General features: G+C 47.2%; 1 protein-coding gene and 1 long non-coding RNA gene across 3 annotated transcripts in view; one reads left to right on the forward strand and one right to left on the reverse strand.

Annotated features, from left to right (window-relative positions):
* LOC137300960 (multiple epidermal growth factor-like domains protein 6) overlaps nucleotides 1-25590 on the forward strand; it is a 292410-nt gene that overhangs the window by 52169 nt on the left and 214651 nt on the right. The window lies entirely within an intron of this gene.
* LOC137300962 (uncharacterized) overlaps nucleotides 1-25590 on the reverse strand; it is a 64539-nt gene that overhangs the window by 10834 nt on the left and 28115 nt on the right. For both annotated transcript variants that reach the window (XR_010958187.1, XR_010958186.1), the window contains exon 4: nucleotides 15482-15578. This is a non-coding gene — a long non-coding RNA (uncharacterized lncRNA). The remainder of the gene's footprint in view (nucleotides 1-15481; nucleotides 15579-25590) is intronic.

The raw sequence follows: 25590 nt of genomic DNA on the forward strand, positions 1-25590 counted from the left end.
GTGTGTATATATAAAGTTTAATTTTTTTTTCAGTTGCTTCCAAGCCTTTATTCCCAGAGATCAACATAACCCACACCCAAGGTCAGCTCTCTTATAAATGGATGCAGGAGAGTCTCCAATTGATTGGCACCATCTGAATACAGTTAACACTAATTGATATAAATCACATGGATACAATTAACAACCTGGCCAACATTTATCCCTCAAACAACACCTAAAACAGATGACCTGGTCATTTATTTCATTGCTGTTTGTGGGACCTAGCTGTGTGCAAATTGGCTGCCACGTTTCTTGACTCAGAGGCAAGACTGAGCCAAGGCTGACACCTTAAAAAAAAGTATTTGGCATACTTATTATTTCTTTTGGTGAGGCAGAAAGTTTATGTGTTAGTTTCATTGGGATCATCTCACAACAAAGTGATGCAAGGATACATTTTGATGCCATTCCTCTTTCTCTCAGCCTCTTTATCCGTCCCTTAGTGTTTGTCTGTATGCATGTCTGTGTGTGTGTCTCACTTTCAGTCTCTGTCTGTCTGTCCGTCTGTCTGTCACATTCTCTGTGTCTTCTTTTGCCCATTTCTCCGTTTCTCTGGTTGTCCTCATCTCTCTTTCTCTCAAAGACAAAAAGGGTGAAATTGGTCTTCACCGTAGCGTGAAACGGGCTCGGAGCGAATCGGCAGTCCCGATTTACACCCCCGTCCCGATTTACACCCCCGTCCCGATTTACACCCCCGTCCCGATTTACACCCCCGTCCCGATTTACACCCCCGTCCTGATTTACACCCCCGTCCCGATTTACACCCCCGTCCCGATTTACACCCCCGTCCCGATTTACACCCCCGTCCCGATTTACACCCCCGTCCCGATTTACACCCCCGTCCCGATTTACACCCCCGTCCCGATTTACACCCCCGTCCCGATTTACACCCCCGTCCCGATATAAACCCCCCGTCCCGATATAAACCCCCCGTCCCGATATAAACCCCCCGTCCCGATTTAAACCCCCGTCCCGATTTAAACCCCCGGTCCCGATTTACACCCCCGTCCCGATTTACACCCCCGTCCCGATTTACACCCCCGTCCCGATTTACACCCCCGTCCCGATTTACACCCCCGTCCCGATATAAACCCCCGGTCCCGATTTACACCCCCGTCCCGATTTACACCCCCGTCCCGATTTACACCCCCGTCCCGATTTACACCCCCGTCCCGATTTACACCCCGGCCCCGTTTACACTTTGTCCGATTTCCTTTCCAGTCCAGTTGGCACAGACTAGTTTCACCCCCAAAACTGCCCTGATTGCACCTAAAAAAAAAATGCCTTCCTGTTGCTTCTTGGCCTCAAGCAGTGATGTCGGAGGCGGGAATGCAAGTCCTCATTTCCTTTCAATTAAGAGCCACGCAGTGTGGTGGGGTTAACAGTACAATAGCTGCCTGTGGTAGGAGTGGGTAGTTGCTGAGGTGCCTCAGTAACACTACACCACAGGCTGACGCAGGGAGGAGGAGGAGGCAGGGGGCTGCAGTCTTCTTTTTGATACTTCTTTGGAGAAGGTGGGAGGCTTTTGGAGTTGGACGCTGAGCTTCTTCTGCTCAGAAACCAGCTTCTGTTTTGAGTCAGATTGTAAAAATCGGGCCTGTTGAGGGTCAGTGAATATGCAGCAGTGAGGTTGGTGAACAGATATTAAAACAAGAAAGAAAGACTTTCATTTATATTGCACCTTTCATGTTCTCAGGACGTCCCAAAGCGTTTTACAGCCAACGAAGTACTTTTCAAAGTGTAGTCATTGTTGTAATGCAGGAAACGTGGCAGCCAATTTGTGCACAGCAAGATCACATAAATGAGATAAATGACCAGATCATGTGTTGTAGGTGATGGTCAATAAATATTGGCTAGGATACCGGGGAGAACTCCCCGGCTCTTCTTCGAAATAGTGCTATAGGATCTTTTACGTCCACCTGAGAGGGCAGACGGCCTCTGTTTAATGTCTCATCTGAAAGACGGCACCTCCGACAGTGCAGCACTCCCTCAGTACTGCACTGGGAGCGTCAACCTGGATTATGTGCTCAAGTCTCTGGAGTGGGACTTGAACCCACGACCTTCTGACTCAGGCGTGAGTGCTGCCACTGAGCCACGTACTTTTTATGAGTCATAGCTCCAGGCGAAAAAGAGCACGTTTCGGGAATTTGGATGCAGAGCCATTTTATGGACAAAAACGTGTGTGGGCCACGTTTCGGGCGTGCTGACCTTTGTACCTGAACTCTCCTCCTGTGAGGCTCCCTTGCTGAGAGCTGTAACCTGTAAATTCAGCTCTTGGTTCAATATGTCCATTATTTAGCATTCTGGGGAATGAGGAATCACTATAGGATGTCTGGCTGATTTTTTCCCCTCTGCTTAATCCAGGGGTGTTGAGGCTAAAGGTAGCATGTCCGCGATTGGCCAATTCAGCACGGATCGGGGATTGAACCTGGTGCCTTCTGCTCTGGATCTCTCAGTAGTACATCAGCTACCCACTAAAGGGGAACTCACAAAACACATCTTGAAAGTTGGCTGGCATTAGGGGAAAGTAAAGCACGGTGGGGCATTGCACCCAGTCTCCGGGGCTGCTCTGGGCAAAATCGTACCACTTGGTGAGTGAAGAACAATCTAGGAGAGTCCCTGGTTTGATTCCAACTGGTCAATGCTGTCAGAGCAGGTCAGTAATACTGACTCACCTGGTGCCTTTCAAAGAGGGATTCCCAATTCGACCGGACTTAGGGAGATGGAAGGGGAGATACATAACAGCCAGTCCTTGTTTCATTGTTCTCAGTTTCTTTAGTGGCCCTTATTGTGTATCTGAACATCTTGTTTGTCTTTATCAGTCTACTCTACATGGATCCATAGACACAGATTATAGAATCATACAGCCCATCATGCCTGTGCTAGCTCTTTGAAATAGATATACAGACAGGCACTAACATGCTCATGTGTACAGTCAGACAGGCACTAAAAGAGAGAGACAGCAATACATAGACCAGCTCTGTAATGTGCACAAACAAATGATAATAGACACGCTCGATCGAAAGTAACGACGACTTGCTGACAGATGAACAAGTTTCTTTTGGAGATATAGACTGACCCGTGTAGGTATACAATCACTTACAAACACACATGGACTCGTGTATGCATATACCATGCACAGCAGAAGCCTTGGGTTGAAGGACTACTTATTTGTAGCTTATAAGCACAGAGTGAGCCTTACTGATAGCATTCTCGCCTCTGAGTCAGAAGGTGAAGGGTTCGAGCCCCCTCTAGACAGCCCCAGCGAGCGGAGACCGGATCGCTCGGAATACTGCATTGGTGTCCAGCGGGAGTTCTTGCTCCCGATGGGTGCAGGTGGCCCCCTCCCCTCTCCAATCGTAAGGGGCAGATGGGGCTCTTTAGCCTTGGTTGCAGCTCATCTTGGAGGAGGTGCTCTGAAGACTGAAAACCATGAGGAAGGCAATGGGAAACCACCTCAGCTACTCTTCCTTAGTAAGTGACTCAAGGATCTCTTGTGCGAGACTTGACTTAGGACCTATCCCTGGGGTAGAACACAACGCAAGGACGGATTAGTAAGCACACCCCTGTCCAAGTCAAAATGGACATCTTTCATGACCTCCTCATCCCTTCGCCATTCAATGTTGGATTGGTGTTGATGGCCTTGGGGAGAGCCTGATTTGGGTTTGGCTGGAGCACAGGTATTTCAGGTGAGGAAGGGTTGGATGTAGCCAGGTTGTAGGCCATGGGTTACCTACAAAATAACACTTGAAAGGTGGGGTGGCAACAGATCCCTTTAATTCTCCACCTCCTTCGGGTGAGTTGCCCCTATTGGGCAAGGAAGCCTTTGGTCTGTCCATGACTTTCACCCAACTCTTTCTGGCCGGTAGATGCTGAGCAACCCCTCGAAAGGAAGGACAGAGCCGTCTGAAAGGTCACATTCCAACAAAGATGATGACAGCAAAGGCTGCAAGAATCTAAGGCGATTAATGTTAGATTCCTAATGATGACAACATTGTATTAGTAATTGTGGAAGTGAAATATTTTTATGGCGTTATTTGTCTCAAGGGGGGCAAGGACAGAGGTTGTAACTCATGTAATTCGAAGGGACACAGCTGTCATACAGGGCTTGGAACGCAGAGTTGACTGAAGCAAGAATGTGTGGAACGTAAATTGCTCGCACTGTTTGATTCCCACTGCCTCACAGCCCTTATTTTCATACTTCAGTGTGAGAACTAAACTCCCAAACTTAACTCTTTGAAGTAAACCCAGATCAATACTTTCAGCTGTGTCAAGGCTGCAAAACATGAACAGACAGGATCAGGGTTGCGAGGGGTGAGTTTATGACAGAAGGTGGGAAGTACCTCTTTACACAGATGGTGGTCAGTAGTCAGTTGGGTGAGGTTGCTGGAGTGAGCCTAGCAGAGCTGGAGTGAGTTTCTGCGAGAGATGTTTAGAATAAGCATCGCATTGAACATGCCCAAGAGCAAAGTCTTCATAAACATATCATCATACAAGAAGTTTGCAAATAAAATGGCGCACAGCAGTGTTCAATGTAAATACAGACTCAATGAATCCATCACAACATTTATTAAGCTGTCAGCAGGAGTATCACATACAGCTGGAACGGGTTGCTAGAGAGGGTGGTCGGACTCATTTGAGATGCTCTTATGGGAGACGGTGGGGTTGGTATTTTGGAACGCAGGATCAAATGGGTTTGACAGCCTGTCTTCATTCCAACCCATCTGTGACACAGTGTCAACATAAGTGAAATAGCAGGGAGGGAGATTTATGATCTAACAGAGCGAAACTAATCGCAGACCCATTTCAACACAGGTAGCTGTGTTTGTTTTACGAATAAGACATAAATAGGTGACGTTATAAACCAAAATGAATGGGCCTCACTCCAAATGGAGGAGACTTTCATCTGCCTGTTCTATAGGGGTTGCCAACTCTAGTTGGACGTATTCCTGGAGGTATTGTCACATGACCCTCCCACATCCAACCGCCCCGCCCCCACACTCCCGCCATTGGTCGCCCGACACAACCATCCTCACGGTCTCCCGCCTTCCTACGGCCAATCAGAAAGCGAACAGCCAATTGGATGATTCCTGACTGTCAGTCAAACAGCACTTTTTTTCCCCATCTCCAACATTTTTCGTAACTAATAAATGAAAGTGTTCAAAGGAAATGAAAAAAAAACATTATTTTTTTAGTGCCCTTATCATTTTTCTCCCGGGTTGATGGGAGCAGTGTCCAGGAGATTAATCTTGAATTCCTGGAGACTCCAGGACAATCCTGGAGGGTTGGCGACCCTACTGCTCGAGGCCCACTGATGGTTCTACTGGGCTGAGTGAGGAGAAGCTAAAGTCTTCAGCTACCAAAGAGTTCCAATTGCTCCAATTTGAGAAGATTGCTGGTAGAAAACTAGCAGAGCTCCCCTCAGTGGCCCCGTGAGTCACTGTGTTACTGAGCCGTGCAGGCCAGGATGGTCCTTGGTTTGATTCCCAGCCTGCTACCTGTGTTAACTCATCTCAGCTAGGCCGGCGGAGGGTGCTACAATCGGACTCAATGCCCCTGAATTAGGACGGGGGGCGGGGGGGAATCAGCATGGGTTTCTGCTCCTCCTCTCTCTATTCTCTAATGCCGACCCTGCTGGAAAGTGCAACTGTGCGGACGTTAGCAGAGAATAGGATTGGACTTGACTGTGATTCTCGCCCTAAAAACCTTCCACTTCTCTACCTTCCCCTCCTCCTTTAAGACCCTCCTTCAAACCCACTACTTCGGCCAAGTTTTTGGTCAGCCCTCCCAATATCTCAGTGTTCATTTCCACCCCCCCCCCCAACCCCCGGTTATGCCGCTGGTGGTGCGGGGGGCATTTTTATTCTGCTAAACAAATGCAAGTTGCTGTGATGCCCTCCACATTCGAATAGCCTGCTGACACCCATTGACTCGGTTCACACATGAAGAGTAACCACTTGGGTGAAGTTACTGGGGGGTGGGGGGCGGTGGTGGGGAGGGAGGTGTGGTGTTGTCAGGGTAAACCACTCAGGGATGTTTATAACAAATGTTCTTTGGGACTCGCCAAAGAGCAGGAACTCCATAAACATGGGAAGCTTGCGAATAAAATGGTCCAAAACTGTGCTAAATGTTAAAACAAAAATCCACCAGACTCGATCAATCTCAAACTACCTCTTAATCTGTCAGCAGGAGCATCGCAGGTAAGTAGACACAAACACAAGCTGTAGCGCACCAGACACAAATGAACTGTAACCTGAATGTGAATGTACTGGTTCAATGGTTTATTGACTATGACTAAGGTTTCCCCCAGTCCCCCAGCCTGGCTCAGTTGGTTGCACTGCTGTCTCTGGCCATGGGTTTGAGCTCACAATCTAGGCTGACACTCCAGTGCTGCATTGTCTAAGGGTGCCAGCTCTCAGAAGAGGCATTAAACCCAGGCCCAGACTACCCGTTCAGGTGGTCGTTAACAAAGATAACATCTGAGCCCTGTTAATGGAACGATCATATCGCAAAGGACCTGGTGTTGGGAGTTCACAGATGCGCAGTGGCACTTTTCCCTTGCCTTGATACCTGGGGATATTGCTTGTTCAGTTGAGTGCATAAACCTGTGAAAATCTCACACACGAGCAAGAGGCCTTGAACCCAGCCCAGGCAGCAGCCTTTGAGTTTGGTTTCAGCCTAGAAGGAGAGAACGGGGGCAAGAGGTGAAGAGACCGGCTCGAATCGAACCCAACCAAATTCCACAATTTGAGATCTCTCGTGTGATGCTACCTGGACTCTGATGGTGAGTAGAGAGGCTTTGAATTAGGGTCCCCGTGTTTTATCCAGTCCGAACCTGGTGGTCCAATCGTACAATCACAAAGAGCTCACTTCCGCGCACTTGAAAGCGGAATGGATCTGCCTGCGTCTGTGAGCCAGCTGTTTTGAGCATTGGAGCCTGTTGTGTGCGGTGGTCAATTTTTGTTTACATGAAAACACGAAGGATATTTAAGCACTGGAGAAAGTGCAGAAAAGATTTACAGGGATGTTACCAGCTTGAAACTATCAGGAAGGCTGGGGCTGTTTTCTCTGGAAAAGGGAAGACTAAGAGGAGACCTGATCGAGGTCTTTAAAATTACGAAGGTGTTCGTTTGGGTGGATGTGGAGAAACTGTTTCCACTTGTGGGTGAGTCCAGAACAAGGGGGCATAAAGATAAGACAGTTAGTAACAGATCAAATAAAGAATTTCGGAGGAATTTCTTTACGCAGAGAGAGAGGTGAGAATGTGGAACTCGCTGCCACATGGAGTGGTTGAAGCAGATAGTATTGGTGCATTTAAAGAGAGGCTTGATGCATACACAAGGGAGAAGGGAATAGAGAGATATGGGGGCAGGGCAGGAAGAGGTAATTAGAATGGGAGGAGACTCGTGTGGAGAATAAATACCGGCATAGACCAGTTGGGCCGAATGGCCTGTTTCTGTGCTGTAAATTTCAATGAAATGTATCCTCCCCCTTACCAGGTGAGTGTCACCTGAGCTTAGATTATATGTCATCTCTCAACTATACACGGGCCTTGAAATGTGGAGAGGTTTGATGAGGGAAGGTTAGAGCCTGTTGTGTGTACAGCGCACAATCACCGGTACCAAATGGCAGATCTTACTGGAGAACGACCCCAGTGCCCTTTTCACGCTTCCTATTTCGAGGTAAATTCCGTGGATTTTGCTCAGGCAAAAACGCCTGTTTAAAATCAATCGCATCAAACAATTTTTACACCACATTTCACAGCACCGTTGCTGCCTAATCACCTCATTCAGCCACTTGGAAGGTTAAAAGGGCTGGCCTTTGACCCCTGACCCCCAATGGGAGGTCAGTCTAATAAAACGAGACTGAGAAAGGCCCAGAGAGGATTGATGTCAATGTGGAGACCTTTTACTGGCCTGCCTGTCAAATCTAATAACTAAAAATCAGCGGAGTCCTGGGAAGGTGGAATTGATAAGGTCAGACGGCTGAAAACAAACAGCGAGAAAGATACGTGGATGTGTAAGACCCCTAGAGTCGCCAACCCTCCAGGATTGTCCTGGAGTCTCCAGGAATTGAGGATTAATCTCCAGGAATAAACCCAGGGAGAAAAATCATAGGAGCATTAAAAAAAAATCATTTTCTTTCCACTCTTTTGTTTATTAGTTATAAAAATGTTGGAGAGGGGGAAGAAAAGGCTGATTGACAGACAGTCAAGAATCATCCAATTGGGTAACGAAGAGTATGTTCGCTATCCAATCGGTCGGGAAGGCGGGGCACGTGAGGATGGGCACGTTGGGTGACCAATGGGAGAAGTAGGCGGGCAGGGTAGTTGGCGGGAGGAAGTCATGTGATGAAACCTCCAGGAAAATGTCAATCCCCAGTTGGCAACCCTAAAATGTGCCCTGCAGAGTGTGCCCCCTCAGGGCACAGCATTGCTGCGCAATCACAATGGACCTGGCCCTTTAGCCTCCAATGAAGGAGCTGGCGGTTCACAGCTTCAGTGCTGTAGCCTCGAAACCACTGTTGCTGATATTATGCCAACATCTGACGCGTTTGTAGGGCCCCGAGTCTCAAGGGTGTGCCCCATCACTGCTTTCTCAGGGCAACAAGCGATGGGCAATAAATGCCGGCCCTGCCACATCCCGAGATTTTTAAAAAATCCTCTGACTGTTTTAGCGGATGTGCCAAGGCATTTAAAATAAAGAGGTCGGCTCGTTAAACCGTCCGATAGAGGAATCCCTTACAAACCTGATAATATCATCAGTGGTAATTACTAAACTAGTATCAACAAACACACACTCGTAAATCAAAGTTTTAGATCAAAGTATTGCAAACACAGTTTATGGTTTCTGTGCTTAGGGTTAGATCTCACGCCGAAAGTGAACCAGAAATATCCCGGGGCTTTACAAGGCAATGATAACAAAACCTTTTATAGACTTTCAAACACTTAGGTTAATGCAAATTAAATGGGTCTGTTTCTTATCGTTAAGAATAAGAAGTAGTTTTGTTTTTCCTTTATTAAAGACGCACTGACCCTCAGGAGCTCCACGTTTAGAGTTTTCTCGCATCTACGCAGAGGATAAGAGGACCTTACACTACAGAGTAGGAAGGTAGCGCAGCTTCTCAGCAGCTCTTCCCGGAATGGCGTCATGCCGTTCTGCTCCTCCACTGGGAGAGGAGCCTGTACGGTGTCACTGCCTCAACCAAAGCTGCTGGACAATGATTAGTTGAAGTCCAGTCACCTGGAGGTTGACTCCGGCCTCGACTGGTATTACAGGTCAGCACTCTCGCCTCTCAGTCAGAAGTGTTAATTGTATGATTTATATCAATTAGTATTAATTGTATTCAGGTGGTGGGTGTCAATTGGGGACTCTTTTGTATCCTTTGTATAGGATGGAACTTATCTAGGGTGTGGTGTTTGTGTAAGGGGAATCTCTGTGAATAGAGGCTTGGAAGCAACTAAAGACCAGGCTCTAGTATTCTCTCCTTCACCACACGGCTATCCAGTTTTAACAAGAAGGTTGTGGGTTCGAGCCCCACTCCAGAGACTTGAGCACATACTCCAGGCTGACACTCTATTGCAGTACTATGGGAGTGCTGCACTGTCGGAGGTGCCATCTTTCAGATGAGACGTTAAACCAAGGCCTCGTCTGTCCTCTCAGCTGGATGTAAAAGATCCCACTGCATTATTTCGAAGAAGAGCAGGGGAGTTCTCCCCGGTGTCCTGGCCAATATTTACCCTCAACCAACATCACTAACAAACAGATGATCTGGTCATTTATCTCATTGCTGTTTGTGGGACTTTGCTGTGCACAAATTAGCTGCCGCATTTCCTACATTACAACAGTGGCTACACTTCAAAAGTATTTCATTGGCTGTAAAGCTCTTTGGGACATCCTGAGGTTGTGAAAGGCGCTATATACGGTAGCATAGTGGTTATGTTACTGGACTAGTAATCCAGAGGCCTGGACTAATAATCCAGAGTCATGAGTTCAAATCCCACCACAGCAGCTGGGGAATTTAAATTCAATTAATTAAATAAAATCTGGAATTAAAATACTGATATCAGTAATGATGGCCATGAAACAACCGGATTGTCGTAAAAATCCATCTGGTTCACTAATGTCCTTTAGGGAAGGAAACCTGCCGTCCTTACCCGGTCTGGCCTATATGTGACTCCAGACCCACAGCAATGTGGTTGATTCTTAATTGCCTTCTGAAATGGCCTAGCAAGCTATTCAGTTGTAAAATCTCGCTAAAAAAAGTAAGGCGGCTCACCACCACCTTCTCAAGGGCAATTAGGGATGGGCAATAAATGCTGGCCTCGCCAGCGACGCCCACATCCCATGAATGAATAAAAAAAATATATAATTGCAAGTCTTCTCTCTCTTTACTGGCAACAGTTTGACTGCTTTCCGCCCCACTGTTGGATGAAGTAATGGAGAGCTTCAACTTTCAGGCTGGAGGGGGAGAAGATGAGGGGGGTGTTACAAAGACTAATCTGGATTGTACAATGGGAGTGCCTCCGGACTGCAACTGTAGAGAAGAGAAGTCCAGGGGCCAAACTGTACCGCCCTCCCCACTCGAACCAACAGTATGGGAGAAAAAAATAAAGTCCTTCTCCTCCCGCCCCCCAACTACAACAACAACAACTTGCATTTATATAGCGCCTTTAACGTAATAAAACGTCCCAAGGTGCTTCGCAGGAGTGTTAGCAAACAAAAATTTGACACTGAGCCACATAAAGAGATATCAGAACAGATGACCAAAAGCTTGGTCAAAGAGGTAGTTTTTAAGGAGCATCTTAAAGGAGGAGAGAGAGGTGGAGGCGGAGAGGAAGTGGGTAAATCATTAAGTGCACCCTTTGTGGTACTGAGGTACGCAGATCAGAGGCTCGAGCTTCAAACCATGGACCCTCCTGAGTTAACTGATCCCAGCTGAGGCAACATTCATGGTCCTCCAATTGGCCTCAGTTGGGTTAGGGACGGGAAAAATCAGCCAGGGTTTCTGCTTCTGACCACTGTCCAGCGACCCCAGCTGGGAAATGTGTTTGCGGACATCGGACACGGATAGGATTGAACTCTGTCGCTCACTACATTCAACTGTACCTCCGACCCCCACTGTCTCAACCCCCGCATGAAGAATTGCCACTGGGATGAATTGCGGGAGGCCTGCTGGTGCCTGTGGAGCCATACCCCAGCGTGAGTCCATACTTACAGCAGAAGAGATAGAGGTGGAAGAGATAGTGACAGAGGCTTGGTCCTATAGTGAGGGCAATAATTGCATCCCATATGGTTGGGAGGGTACACCAGTTCAATATAATAACCCTGATAGTTGTTAGATAGTTAACCCTACCCTAAAAAGAATATTTGAACTCTAGTCAACATTGAGTGTGATATCATGAGGTGTCGCAATATCCTTGAACTCCCTCTTTCCTTCTGACTCGTAAAGCTATCCAGACCCCAGCGATAAACTGCACAGGATGGAGTTGGGACATGCTGACTTTCTTCCATGTGGAATGTGAGTTTGAGGAGCTTGAAGCATTCCAGCAGGGTCCGATACTGCTGGGAATTCAGAGAGTTTGAATTGCTGTTGGACCTCTGGACAATGTCAAGATAAACGTCACAGAGTGAAAACAGCGCTCAGAGCACGGGAATAATGCTGAGCTAAGACTTGGCCTAAACAAACCAACAACTGTCACAGCTGCGTCTAATAGGAACAAGCCAGCGAGGAAGTAAATGACAGGCTAGGTTGGACATCATTCTTCAGGTACAGAACAATGCCTTAAAGGGTGGAGGAGAAAAACCAGTGGAGATCCAAGCTGATGGGGGTGGGAATGGAAAAAATTGAGGTGGGAATGGCTGAAGATGCAACTGAAGGGAAGGGTTCAAGAGGAGGCTTTGAAGGCAGAGACTGAGGTGGTGGAATCTGGCAGAGCCTCGCGCAAATTGGGGAGACAGTTCCAGAGGGCGGAGGCATAGTGACTGAAAGAGCCGCCAGTGGTGGCACAGCAGAGGGAGTGAGTGGGAACGTACATCTGGACTGGTTGGTGAGGTAGGGTTGGGTGGAGGGAGTTGATGGAGGGCTTCATCTTAAAATACTCAATCTTTATATCACTGGTAGGATGGACCCTTACTCTGTTGCAGGTTAGTCCTACTGAGGTGAGAAACCACAACACAAGGTTTATTTACAACCGCACAGCTCTGATTTTGCGTTGAAGCAAAGCAGGTTCTTGAAAACCGTGCAGCGTAATTCGATTGCGGAGAGGCACAAGCACATTGAGAGACAGCCTGGTGAGAGCAGCTCAGCCTGCTGGAAACTAGAGCCCACTGTAACCTAGTTTAGAAACACAATCATTCAGGGACTTTTCAAATGAAAAAGGTAAAAAAGAAACTGCAGTACTCCTTAGAGCAGAGAAGGTTAAGGGGAGATTTAATTGAGGTGTTCAAAGTCATAAAGGGGTTTTGATAGAGTAAATAGGGATAAACAGTTTCCACTGGCAGGAGGGTTGGTAACCAGAGGACACAGATTTAAGATAATTGGCAGTAAAGCCAGGGGGAGATGAGGAGAATTTTTTTTACGCATCGAGTTGTTATGATCTGGAATGCACTGCCTAAAAGGGTGGTGGAAGCAGATTAAATAGTAACTTTCAAAAGGGAATTGGATAAATACTTGAAAAGGAAAAATTTGCAGGGCAATGGGGAAAGAGCTGGGGAATGGGACTAATTGGATAGCTCTTTCAAAGAGCCGGCACAGGCACGATGGGCCGAATGGCCTCCTTCTGTGCTCTATGTTTCTGAGATGCTGGAAACACTCCGCAGGTCAGTCAGTATCTGAGGAGAGAACAGATAAGTTAACGTTTTGGGTACAAACCCTGGTCAGAACCTTCTGGGTTCATTTTGGTTCTTTTAAAAAAAAATTAGCCAGTTGCAGAAGGAGTTCTCCAACATTAAAATTGAGCCGGTGTATGGATGCCGGTGATGAGAGCTCTATGTACGGAGGTGGGGTGAGGGGGTGCAGGGCACTGCACATAGCTCTGTCAACCTGTGCGGATAACAGTGTTGGTCCTGCAGGCCCTGAGCCACTCCCTGCAGGTGCCAATCTGAGGCCAATACATGGAACTGCAACCAAGCACAGCACGGTGCAAGTATGTTCCCTTCACGGACTGACGAAGCGAAACCATCACTGAGCAGGACTTAATCGGGGGCTAAAAATAGAACAGGGCTCAGTTACAAAGAACGAAACATGGAGACAGATTATAGATTCTGCACTTCTCACTGTTTATCTTTCTCTGTAGAATGTTTCAGCCCAATTAATGAGGCTCACTTGATCTTCAGAACTTGTAACATTTACAGGAACTGCATTCAAGTTTATTTTGTTTTTAGTTTAGATTCCATCCCAACTCTGAGAAAATGAGGGCATCGTGTATAGAAAACAAGTCAATACAGCCCAGACAGAAGAAAAACACTGAGTGAGGTCTGGGCACAACTTTGTGGGGCTGGGCACAGCAGAACGGGACTGGGCATGACAGATCAGGGCTGGGCACGGCTGATCGGGGCTGGGCACGGCGGAACGGGGCTGGGTACGGCGTAAAGGACTGGGAACGGTGGAATGGGGCTGGGCACGGCAGATCGGGGCTGGGCATGGCTGATTGGGGCTGGGCACGGCGGAACGGGCCTGGGCACGGCGGAACGGGGCTGGGTACGGCGTAAAGGACTGGGAACGGTGGAATGGGGCTGGGCACGGCAGATCGGGGCTGGGCATGGCTGATTGGGGCTGGGCACGGCGGAACGGGCCTAGGCACGGCGGAACGGGGCTGGGTACGGCGGAACGGGGCTGGGCACGGCGGAACGGGGCTGGGCACGGCGGAACGGGGCTGGGCACGGCGGAACGGGGCTGGGTACGGTCGAATGGGGCTGGGCACGGCGGAACGGGGCTGGGTACGGCAGAACGGGGCTGGGTACGGTCGAACGGGGCTGGGTACGGTGGAATGGGGCTGGGCACGGTGGAATGGGGCTGGGGAGACCTAGGTAGAGTTGTGCAGGGCTAAATGGAAATATTGGCATCCTCCTCCGGACCCCCTACCAATATTGGCATGCTTCAGGGGACCCCCTGCAATTTTGACACACTCCTGGGACCCCCTGCAACTATCAGCTTATTCCTGCAGCACTGGAAGATATTGACACACTCCTGAGGCCCACCCATCCTAACTTCTGAAAGTCAGTGTCAACTACCCAAAGGAAATCATGGATGAAACCATTTTTTTTAGTACATATATAGCAATAGGAATAACATGCTCATAATTCAGCAAATTACAAACAGCTGATGACAGAGGATAGATGACCTTGGGGACCACCTGGAATTCCATCGTAGACCTCCTACTGTCCAAAGACCCCGGTTTGTGGCTTATAAATGTGCTAATCTGTACTGTGAACAGTTCTGGTCTCCATATTATAAAAGGTTATAGAGGCACTGGAGGAGGTGCAAAAAGGATTTACTAGAATGATACCAGAACTGAGAGGTTATACCCATCAGGAAAGATTGAACAGGCTGAGGCTTTTTTCTCTAGAAAAAAAACTGAGGGGTGACCTGAAAGAGGTCTTTAAGATTATGAAAGGGTTTGATAGGATAGATGTAGAGAAGATGTTTACACTTGTGCGGGATACCAGAACTAGGGGCCATAAATATAAGAGAGTCACTAATAAATCCAATACGGAATTCAGGAGAAGCCTCTTTACCCAGAGAATGGTTAGAATGTGGAATTCGCTATCACAAGGAGTAGTTGAGGCGACTAGCATAGATGCATTTAGGGGAAACTAGATAAACACGAGGCAGAAAGGAATAGAAGGATATGTTGATGGGGTTAGATGAAGAAGGTGGGAGGAGGCTCGTGTGGAGCATTAACACCAGCATGGACCTGTTGGGCCGAATGGCCTGTTTCTGTGCTGTACGTTCTATGTAATTCTATGTAATAATTGGTAGCTCACAAGGATGTCTAGGAGTCAGCTGTATATTGCCCGGTTGTCCTCTCCCATTACAAGTCAAGTCCAGTTAAACTAACACCTGACTCAATCCCAAAATCCTGGACTCCATTCTCATCAACTTCCATTAAACAGGATTCCAGATCCGAATATATGCGCATCCCCGATTTCCATTGGCGGCTGTGCCTTCAGCTGCCTTGGCCCTCAGCTCTGGAATTCCCTCCCTAAACCTCTCCGCCTTTCCCTCCTCCTTTAAGACGCTCCTTATAACCTACCTCTTTGACCGACCTGTCCTAATATCACCTTCTGTGGCACGGTGTCAAATTTTGGTGGATAATGTTCCTGCGAAGCATCTTGGGAGGTTTTACTACGTTAAATAAATGCAAATTGTTGTTGTTATTATGGGGTTTTCAAAACCCCATATTCTGTATCATTCATGATGTGGGTGTGAAGGTCACACTTACATTGCAGGATTACTGACTGGACAGATTTATAAATTGCAGACTCCAACTTGCGTGTGGTTGTGTTCTTCCAATTCACATTACAGCTGTTCGCGCAGACCTTAGAGACACAAGGGAATAGTCATTAGGGGGACTGGATACCCTTGAGAGAAAGTAAAGGTTAACAGAAAAATATGAGAGTCACGAAAAGATTTAATGAGAAAAAACTGTGCCGAATCTGAATGGATTAACTGAGTACATTACATGGAAGGGCTCCATTGAATGAAAGGATTTAAGGCTCTCGTTTTTTGGCAGCTGATTCAGTTGACATGAGGGAGTCCAAATGCTTTGTGTTATTTTTGATCCAAAGATCCGCTTTGGAGACCAGAACCAATCAAGAAAACCCAAACTTGAGATTGGAATTTGGCTTTGGACCATCCAGATTCTGCTGGAAGCCAACATCAAGGATTGAGCCAGAATCGACGCTCATCTCTTCCATGGAATTCTGTGTGTTTCCCTGAATTTTCCTCAACTTCTCACCCCTCCTCTCCTGAAGGCGCTAACTTGGGAACATTAGAAAGGGTGAGAAAAGAACTATCAGGCCCATCAAACCCTCGCACTTGATCCTCTCAACTCGCTGGTAATGCTACCTTTTGATGCTGTGGCACAGTTCCACAGGTACCAGTAGCTCTCATGGGGCCATTCAACATGTGTGAGCCCAGACAGATGTATCAGCAGTCTATTCGAGGGTGAGAGGTCATGACCTTTGAGCCAGATCTTGTCCTTGCCTGATGTCAACACGAGCACACGCTCCAGCAGAGGGGTCAATGGACAGCAATCAGGAGCAGGAACCCCCTGCCCTGAGGTTTCTTCCCCTCTCCCCACCCCAGCCCAGGGCCACTGAAGCCAATTATAGGATCACTGCTGCGATCAGCAAACACAGCACAGTCCAGAGGTGGAATTTTGGACTTTCCAGGTCTCCGTTCCACACTGAACAGTGTGTTTAAACACAGTTTGAAATTCTAAGGACAGGAGAAAAGGTTCACTCTCTGTGTCCTCACTCATTGTAGGAATAGGAACATAGGAACAGGAGTAGGCCATTCAGCCCGTCGAGCCTGTTCCGCCATTCAGTTAGACCATGGCTGATCTGTATCTTAATTCCATCTACCAGCCTTAGTTCCATAACCCTTTGCCTAACAAAAATCTATCAATCTCAGTTTTCAAATTTTCAACTGACCTCCAGCCTCAACAGCTTTTTGTGGGGGGAGAGCTCCAGATTTCCACTACCCTTTGTGTGAAGAAGTGCTTCCTGACATCAGCCCGGCTCTAATTTTAAGGTTATGCCCTTTGTTCTGGACTCCCCCACCAGAGGAAATAGTTTCTCTCTATCTACCCTATCAACTCCTTTGATCATCTTAAACACCTCAAGTAGCAGCAAGCGTATGATCTTATGAAGCGAAGGAAGGATTTATTTCACTCGTTGAAAAGAATTGTTTGTTCCTTGGTCCCTCAGAGCAAAAATAATTGTTGAGATAAGAAAGGACCTGCATTTCTTAAGGGCTCACTTTTACCAGTTGCTGTTCCTATGCAGAGCTTCCTGCGGCAGAAACACGCATTAGGAATTTGTGAAGGTGAAGGAATCCAGCAGGCCTGATTTGCAGCCCGCGCGATTTTCAATCCGTTAAAAAGAATAGACCAAAAATTGTACGAGCAGCAACTTGGGTTGTAATGACCTCCGCGCCCAATTTTAAGAGTTGGCGCTGCCAGCGCGGTGCTTCTCACAGTGGGAGTGCCCCCTACACCCTCCCATTGTTTTTATTCGTTCATGGGATGTGGGCGTCGCTGGCGAGGCCGGCATTTATTGCCCATCCCTAATTGCCCTTGAGAAGGTGGTGGTGAGCCGCCTTCTTGAACCGCTGCAGTCCGTGTGGTGAAGGTTCTCCCACAGTGCTGTTAGGAAGGGAGTTCCAGGATTTTGACCCAGCGACGATGAAGGAACGGCGATATATTTCCAAGTCGGGATGGTGTGTGACTTGGAGGGGAAGGTGCAGGTGGTGTTGTTCCCATGTACCTTGTCCTTCTAGGTGGTAGAGGTCGCGGGTTTGGGAGGTATAAAGCTCTGGCTTTGGGAGTGCTAACTCTTAAAATAGAGCCTTATCACATCCCTCAGAAGCCTCTCTATGCACTTACAATGTACAATTAATTGTTTCAAAATGCAGTCGTTTGACAGAACAGCGGTCAGGGCCGATTTTTCCAAATGTAAGCTCCTGCCAGGGAGCTTTGCCTGCTGGGCGAGCGTATCAGGAAATTGCGGGCATGCTTCCCGCAATTTTCCACCCATAATCAGCACTGCAAGTTTTTCAGTCGTACTTTTTTATTTAATACTGTCTTACTCCCGGGGCCTGGCTGCGACATTCAGAGAGAGAGAGAGAGAGAAAGAGAGAGAGGGCTTCTCAATGTGAAAGGTGTTTCCTGCAAATGGAAGACAAAGCTTCCCATGTGAAAGGAATGGTAAAGCCAGGCCTGAGACACTCCGGCTGTGTTGATGGGATTAAACGCTTTGATGTTAGCAGAGAGGAGGGGCCACTAATGAGCAAAAACTGCCTAAAATGTTCACAGAAGCTCTGCCCTGTGCGTCTAGTTGAGAGGCAGAGTCATTTATTAGGCTCCAGGTGGCTTGGGATGTGTTGCTGCCTTTCATCTGGTGCTGCCTCACTCAGTCGGAACCTCAGTTCTTTTCTAGTGCTGGCTGGAAATTACTTCTTAAAGAGGGATTGTTGTCAGGGCAGGGAAACACTCGAGGAGAAGTTATCAAGACGGGCAAAGGACATTAAGGATTGTTGAGCTCACTGAGCAAGTGACAGGGCTGTTGGTTGTGTGAAGGGTTCCAAGAAAGAAAGGACGTGCATTTTTATCGCGCCTTTCGTGTCCTCAGGATGTCCCAGAGTGCGTTACAGCCAATGAAGTACAGTCACTGTTGTACTGCAGGAAATGCGGCAGCCAATTTGCGCACAGCAAGCTCCCGCAAATGAGATAAATGACCGGGTCATGTGTTGCAGGTGATAAATATTGGCCAGGACACCAGGGAGAACTCCCCTGCTCTTCTTTGAAACAGTGCCGTGGGATCTTTTATGTCCATCTAAGGGGGTTTAATGTCTGATCCAAAAGATGGTACCTCCAACAGTGCAGCACTCTCTCAGTACTACCCTGAGGTGTCAGTCTACATTATGGGCTTGAGTTTTTGGAGTGGCCTTGAACCCATGACCTTCTGACTCAGAGGCAAGAGTGCTGCCCACTGACACCTAGGCCGGAGGTCTCAGCACAGTGGAGTGCCTCTCCCTCTTCCTGGTGTAGCACCTATCTGTCACCTTGATCAAAATCGTCAGGCAAACATTCCAATTTTCCCGGTGTCGGAGAAGGAAGAGACTGTCAAAAATCCTTGAAGAATTGAGGATAATTTGCACTTCAAAAAGAGAAAACGGTGGCTCAGGAGGGGAGGGCTGCATGTACGCAACAACATAAAATGCAATGTCTCTGCGCTCATGAATTAGGGAGAACTGTTCATTTTCCCACTCTCCAAAAAACTACTGAGCTTCAAGACTTAGATTGATAAGATTTTTGTTGGGTAAGAGTACCAAGGGATGTGGAGCTAAGGTGGATAAATGGAATTGAGGTACAGGTCACCCATGACCTAATTGAATGGGGGAGCAGGCCTGAGGGGCTGAATGGCCTCTTGCTGTTCCGCTGTCCATACGAATGCTGGTAAAACAGAGGCTGGTTTGGATACAGAGGCCAGCTGACCAGAATTAGGCCCAGTGATCACTGAAACAGTTTATGTTCAACTAAGGACTTGATAAATGAAAGCTGTTTCACTCACTACCTCCTTCCTCCAGACAGTCACTCCGAGTGAGATTGGACGTAGCACAAACCCAATACCCCACTTCAGTGGTATCGGAACAGGAGAAATAAATGAGGGAATAAATATTTTAAAACGTTGAGACAAGTGGCTCCGAATGTTGTTGCTTCACTCCTAGCAAAGCTTTGAAATCGAGGGTGTGTGTAGACTGGAGAGAAACAGAGCCAATCCTCTTAATGGAGCCGTCAATCCTCAGAGACTGCTTGTTGTGGTTTGCGAAGGAGCTGAAGAATGTTTTACATCCAGCTGCAGTTTGATGTTTTTAACAAAAACCCTGGAATTCCATTCCTCCCTCCCCCCCCCCCCCCCCCACCCCCCATTAAAGGAATATGCCACCTTTTAAAACAAACAGTTGGCTGGAAGCTTCACGCTGCAAACATCGCAGGTTAAGGAAACAAGCGAAGGCCTCCAACATTTTCACAGTTAAAAGTCTCCGAGAGTGCCAACATTAAAGTAGAGCTGTAATCGGGAATTCTGTGGTTTTCTAAATAGAATCTCCTGATGCAGACCAGCTGCCAACTTAGTGGCATTTGGAAGTAGGTGGTGAGTGTGTTTCGGTCAAAGTGAGCCTCACACGGTGGGGAGTTCTGTATTGATGGTGTGTTACTGGAACGATTGCCGCAGATTTGCCCTCCGTCCCCCCCATGTTGGATGCGGTTGTGTTTCCTGGTTGGGTTCGCCTGTCACCAAAGAATTTTTAGGGATAGGAAAAAGCTGTTGGGTCCCACACAACACCAACAGCAACTTACAGTAATATAGCGTCTTTAGAGTAGCAAAACGGCTTCACAGGAGCGTTTTCAAACAAAAGTTGACTCCAAGCCACATGAGGTATTAGGACAGATGACTCAAAAGCTTGGTCAAAGAGGTGGGCTTTAAGGAGCATTGTAAAGGAGGAGAGGTAGAGAGGCGGAGAGGTTAAGGCAGGGAATTCCAGAACTTAGGGCCTAGGCAGCCGAAGACACGGCAGCCAATGGTAGAGCAATTAAAATCGGGGATGTGCAAGAAACACATCCCTTATTGATGGAACTCAAATTCACCTAACTCCCTGCTCATCATATCCCCCAATCCCATCTCTCTTTCTCTCCAGAACTGCCTTCAAGTCTCTTGAACTCCACATATGTGGAGCATAAACGCTGGCATAGACTAGTTGGGCTGAATGGCTTGTTTCTGTGCTGAAGTTTGGATGTAACTTGATATTACATTATCTGCGTTAATGTTCTTCCCTGGTAACCTTTTCCACAACTCTATTACCCGTTGGGTGAAAAAGTTCCACCTGACAAGTTATTGTAAACCTTTATAAATTACTGGTTAGGCCTCAGCTGGAGTATTGTGTCCAGTTCTGACACTGAACTTTAGAAAGGACGTCAAGGCCTTGGAGAGGGTGCAGAGGAGATTTACCAGGATGACACCAGGGTTAAGGGACTTCAGTTATGTGCAGAGACTAGAGAAGCTGGGATTGTTCTCCTTAGAGGAGAGAAGGTTAAGGGAAGATTTGGTAGAGGTGTTTAAAATTATGAGGGGATTTGATAGAGTAAATACGGAGAAACTGTTTGCACTGGCAGGAGGGTCGGTAACCAGAGGATACAGATTTAAGATAATTGGCAAAATTTTTTAGGCAGCGAGTTGTTATGATCTGGAATGCACTGCCTGAAAGGGCGGTAGAAGCAGATTCAACTTTCAAAAGGGAATTAGATATATACTTGAAAAGGAAAAATTTGCAGGGCTATGAGGAAAGAGCAGGGGAGTGGGACTAATTGGATAACTTTTTCAAAGAGGCGGCACAGGCACGATGGGCCGAATGGCTCCTTCTGTGCTGTAAGATCCTATGACTAACCTTCATACTCCTAACTTCCTTGTTTGTCGCTTGTAACCCTGGGATCTGAACCGCTCACCACAGTCCGTTTAGTCAATTCTCTTTATGGTCTAAGTGGTTCGCTGTAATCATTCATCACATTGTGGGACAGAGGCACTTTCTATCATTCCAGGTGGTGGGGATGTGGCTGCAGGAACACTCATCGCCCGCGAGATGGTGTCGTCATGGCAATGTGGCTGGCACGGCACCGTACCGTGTTTGTACAGTACGGAGAGCCTGATGATATTATTTATGACACAAGGACGGAGGGAGTCATTTATTTTGACCCCTTGCAGTCCTTCCTTACCCTTGGGGAAATGTTCCATTTTAAGATGAAACAAGATTCCATCCAGCTTGTTTTGCAGCTTTGACCGAAAAAAACTCTGCTTTCTTTTAAAAATATACATTTTTAAGAGGAAAAGACTCTTTGGATTCTGCACAGCAGCGATGAATAAAACATTATTGTTCCTGCTGCATCTGTAAAAATAGGTTTGCAAGCCAAAAATACTCTCCGGACGGCCTGTTTGAGACTGGGGTAGCGCCATTGCCACGTGGCCTGTTGCTGGCATTGCACAGTTCAACCTGGAAACTTTCTTTCTTTGGTAATAAATCCTGTAGGCAAAGCTGCAGAGGCCTGTGCCAACAGGCCCTCTTAGTTAACTGGAACCCATTAACAGCACAATCGGATTTGATCTTCGCCCATTAATCTTTCAAACATAAATATATCATGAGCCATACAAAGTAAGAATTTGCATTTATACGGCGCCTTTCATGACTTCAGAATGTCCCAATGTGCTTTATAGCCAATAAAGTACTTTTGAAGTGTAGTCACTGTTGCAATGTAGGAAACACAGCAGCCAATTTGCACACAGTAAGGTCCCACAAACAACAATGAGATAATTGACCAGATAATCGGTTTTAGTGATATTGGTTGAGGGATAAGTATTGGCCAGGACACCCCTGCTCTTTTTCAAATAGTGCCATGGGATCTTTTACGTCCGCCTTAGAGGGCAAACTCGGTCTCATTCGAAAGACGGCACCTCCGACCGTGCAGCACTCCCTCGGTGCTGGGAGTGTCAGCCTGGATTGTGTGCTCGAGTCCCTGGAGGCGAGAGTGCTGCTGCTGAGCCAATGTGCCAGCAGGGTGCATTGAGAGTCCATGTAGGGAGGAGCTGGTATAACGCAAGGAGAACTGTTGGGGTGGGCATTCCTCACAAGGAGCGACATCTTCAGAGGTCATTGAGACTACAGTAAAGATAGCCGCATAAAATGAAAGAAAGTCAGACTTTTCCCTGGGTGGGGGGGGGGGGGGGTGTTACAGGCCTTGACTTGTCCTGGTTATTGGTGTCAGATACAGTTTATATCCTGTAACGTGAACCTGGCAGTGGCGGTGGGGGAGGTCGTCTGCAGATGGTGAGCAACGAGCCAATCTTCATCTTCAGGGGAATATACCGGCGTTTTTTTAATGGATTTTGCCTTGCCTGTTTATGAACAGTACATGTGAGATAAAGGCTGGGCTATGTCTGTGAGGTGGTTCAGTATGGATACACCGACAGCTTATTAACCTGTGTGCCAGCTTGGTTCAGTTAAGTCATAAGATTGTGAGTTCAAGCCCAACTCCAGGACTTGAGGGTCCAGAGCAGTACTGAGGAGCGCTGCATTGCTGGAGGTGCCATTTCTTGTGTGTGGGCTATGGTGCTATTTGTAGAAGAGCAGGTGTCCTGTCCAATATTTCTCCCCTTCAACCAGATGCAGTTTAAAGGGTCTTTCATCTCATTGCTGGGGGGGGATATTTGCTCTGAGCAAAATGCCTACATAACAACAGTGACTGTGCCTCGGAGCGACTCATTGTACATGAGGTGTCTGGAGATGTTTCTGAGCAATGTGGTAAAGCGCTATATAAATGCAAATGCGAACATACGAACAATGATGGTCAGGATAGACCCACTGGTCCATCCAGCATTTCCCTCACAACTGCGCTGCCTTCTACAAAACAATATATATACTACTCTCCACCCCACCCAAAGCCATGTGATCTCCTGGGAGAAGCACAAAACCAGATTTAAAACCCAGGCCAAATACGGAAAAAAAATCTGAAAAATTCCTCTCTGGGCCCCTTAGAAAGAAAGGAAGACGTGCATTTATATAGCGCCTTTTACAACCTCAGGACGTCCCAAGGCACTTTATAGCCAGTGATGTACTTTGGCAATCGAATTTAGCCCAGGAGGGAAATCTTCCTTCCTACACACTTCTAATAACAAAAGAGGAATGTTACAGAGCAGGGAATATTTCCCAATTCCTATTATGTAGTTCAAGTAATATAAAACTCTATAATCCTGTTACATTTGCATTATGCTTGTGATACTTTATACGGTGTACATCAACAGTAAATTGAGTCAAATCCCCAGTTGATGTATCTTTTCAGTAAGTCTTGGATCAAAACCCCTCTTGATCTGGTCCCTGTGTGCGAGTCTATATTGTGCCTGGAAATCTGGGACTGTTTGATATGGATCCAAGACTTCTCACTTAAGGTGCCTGTAGCAACAAAACAGTGACATAAGGAATAGTTTAAAAGGCTCGTGCTTCTTTTTCTAACATCTATTTAGAATTTAATTAGTGTAAAATGATGCTGGAGGAAGACAAAGTGCCTTTCAAAGGGTTGGCAAGAGGAAATCCTCCATTCCATGCTTTAAGTGAACTTTCAAGAAGTCAAACTAGTTCTGTCCTAAAGCCAAAAAAAAGGGAACGATTTTTTTTTTGCCACAGATTACCTGCACATCTGCCACACGGGACTGCATCGAACCCTCCGATTTTCTCCCCTCCTCTCCCCTCCCCTCCCCTCCGGCAGTGCTGTCCCTCGCCAGTGTAAGGGTCCAGGGGCACCGTCTGCCCTCCGGCCCCATGCCCAAGTGACCGGACTCCATGTGCGTGCGGAGACAGTGAACGTCAAACGGGATGTTTGACCCTTGCAGAGCATCGAAACTGAGCCCAGTCCAGTCCACTGCCATCGGCTTCACGCAGGAGTCTAAAGAAAGTCCCACTCCAGAGAAATGAGCACGTACTCCAGGCTGACACTCAAATGCAGTACTGAGGGAGTGCTGCACTGTCGGAGGTGCCGTCTTTCGGATGAGACCGATGCCCGTCTGCCCTCTCAAGTGGACGTAAAAGATCCTATGGCACTATTTTGAAGAAGAGTAGGGGAGTTCTCTCCGGTGTCCTGGCCATCAAGTCCAAACAATGACAAATAATGACAATCAGTGTGGTACTGAGCCGTACAGAGAGGGAAAATTTCTCTACATTACAACAGTGACGACACTTCAAAAGTAGTTCGTTGGGATGTCCTGAGGTCGTGAAAGGCGCTACATAAATGCAAATTCTTTCTTCTTTCACTTCTCATTTGGTGCCTCAGGTGAATTCAGCTAATGTAATACAAGCTGGAGATTGAACCTGGGATCTTCCCACTGTCTATGGGTCAGCACCTCAGTGATTGTCATTATTTTCCATTGCTTGGGGTTGAGTTTTTGACAGTAGGACCCAATCCGCACCCTTGATTCACCTTGGGCTCGATTGGAGTTTGATAATGGTGAGTCTCTCCTTTCACCTCCCCCCCCTCCGCACCTCCAATGATATATAAAACGTCTCATTTTAATAACACTGTGGAGCTTTGGAATGAGACAAAATAGAAATCCAGTGAAAGGCAAGTGGTCATAGAGCAAAAACAAAATTCTGTTTGATTGTGGGAAGCTTTTAATGGCACCGAGGGGACAGTGTAATGGGATCTTTGCCCTTTCCGAGTGGGAGCGGATTGAGCAATGAGTCCTTTCATCCTGTCCTCTTGATATTTCCTCTACTTTTAAAAAAAATTCTGATATTTGGCCAAATTTAAAAATCCATGTGAATCCCATTCACCCCTCACTTCTTTTTCCTGCATGACGACAATCAAATTCTCGCAATCTGTACTTGTCCGTACCTATCTGGGCAGAAACTGTAACGCAAAAACTTCCATAAAAGGCCCTAAAAATACATGAAATAATTTACACGACATTCTGTACTTCAAGAGGATCATGTCTATTGATCTATCGGTCTATCTATCGATCTATCAGAATCTGTCTGTCTGTCCGTCCGTCTCTATTACTCTGTCTTCCTGTCTCTCTCTCTCTCACTGTTTCTGTCTTTCTGTACCTATCTTTCTGACCCTGTTCCCCTGTCGCTCTGTTCCCCCGGTCCCCCATCTTTCTGTCCCTCTGTCTCCATTTCTCGCCATCTCCCTGTCTTCCTGTCGCGCTATCTCCCTGTGTGTTTGGTACAAATATCTGTCAGTGTTGCTCCTTGTACGTTGTACAGTCCTTTGCAGCTGTTTCCTGC

The sequence above is a fragment of the Heptranchias perlo genome, chromosome 32 (genome assembly GCF_035084215.1).
Source record: "Heptranchias perlo isolate sHepPer1 chromosome 32, sHepPer1.hap1, whole genome shotgun sequence".
Classification (NCBI taxonomy): domain Eukaryota; kingdom Metazoa; phylum Chordata; class Chondrichthyes; order Hexanchiformes; family Hexanchidae; genus Heptranchias; species Heptranchias perlo.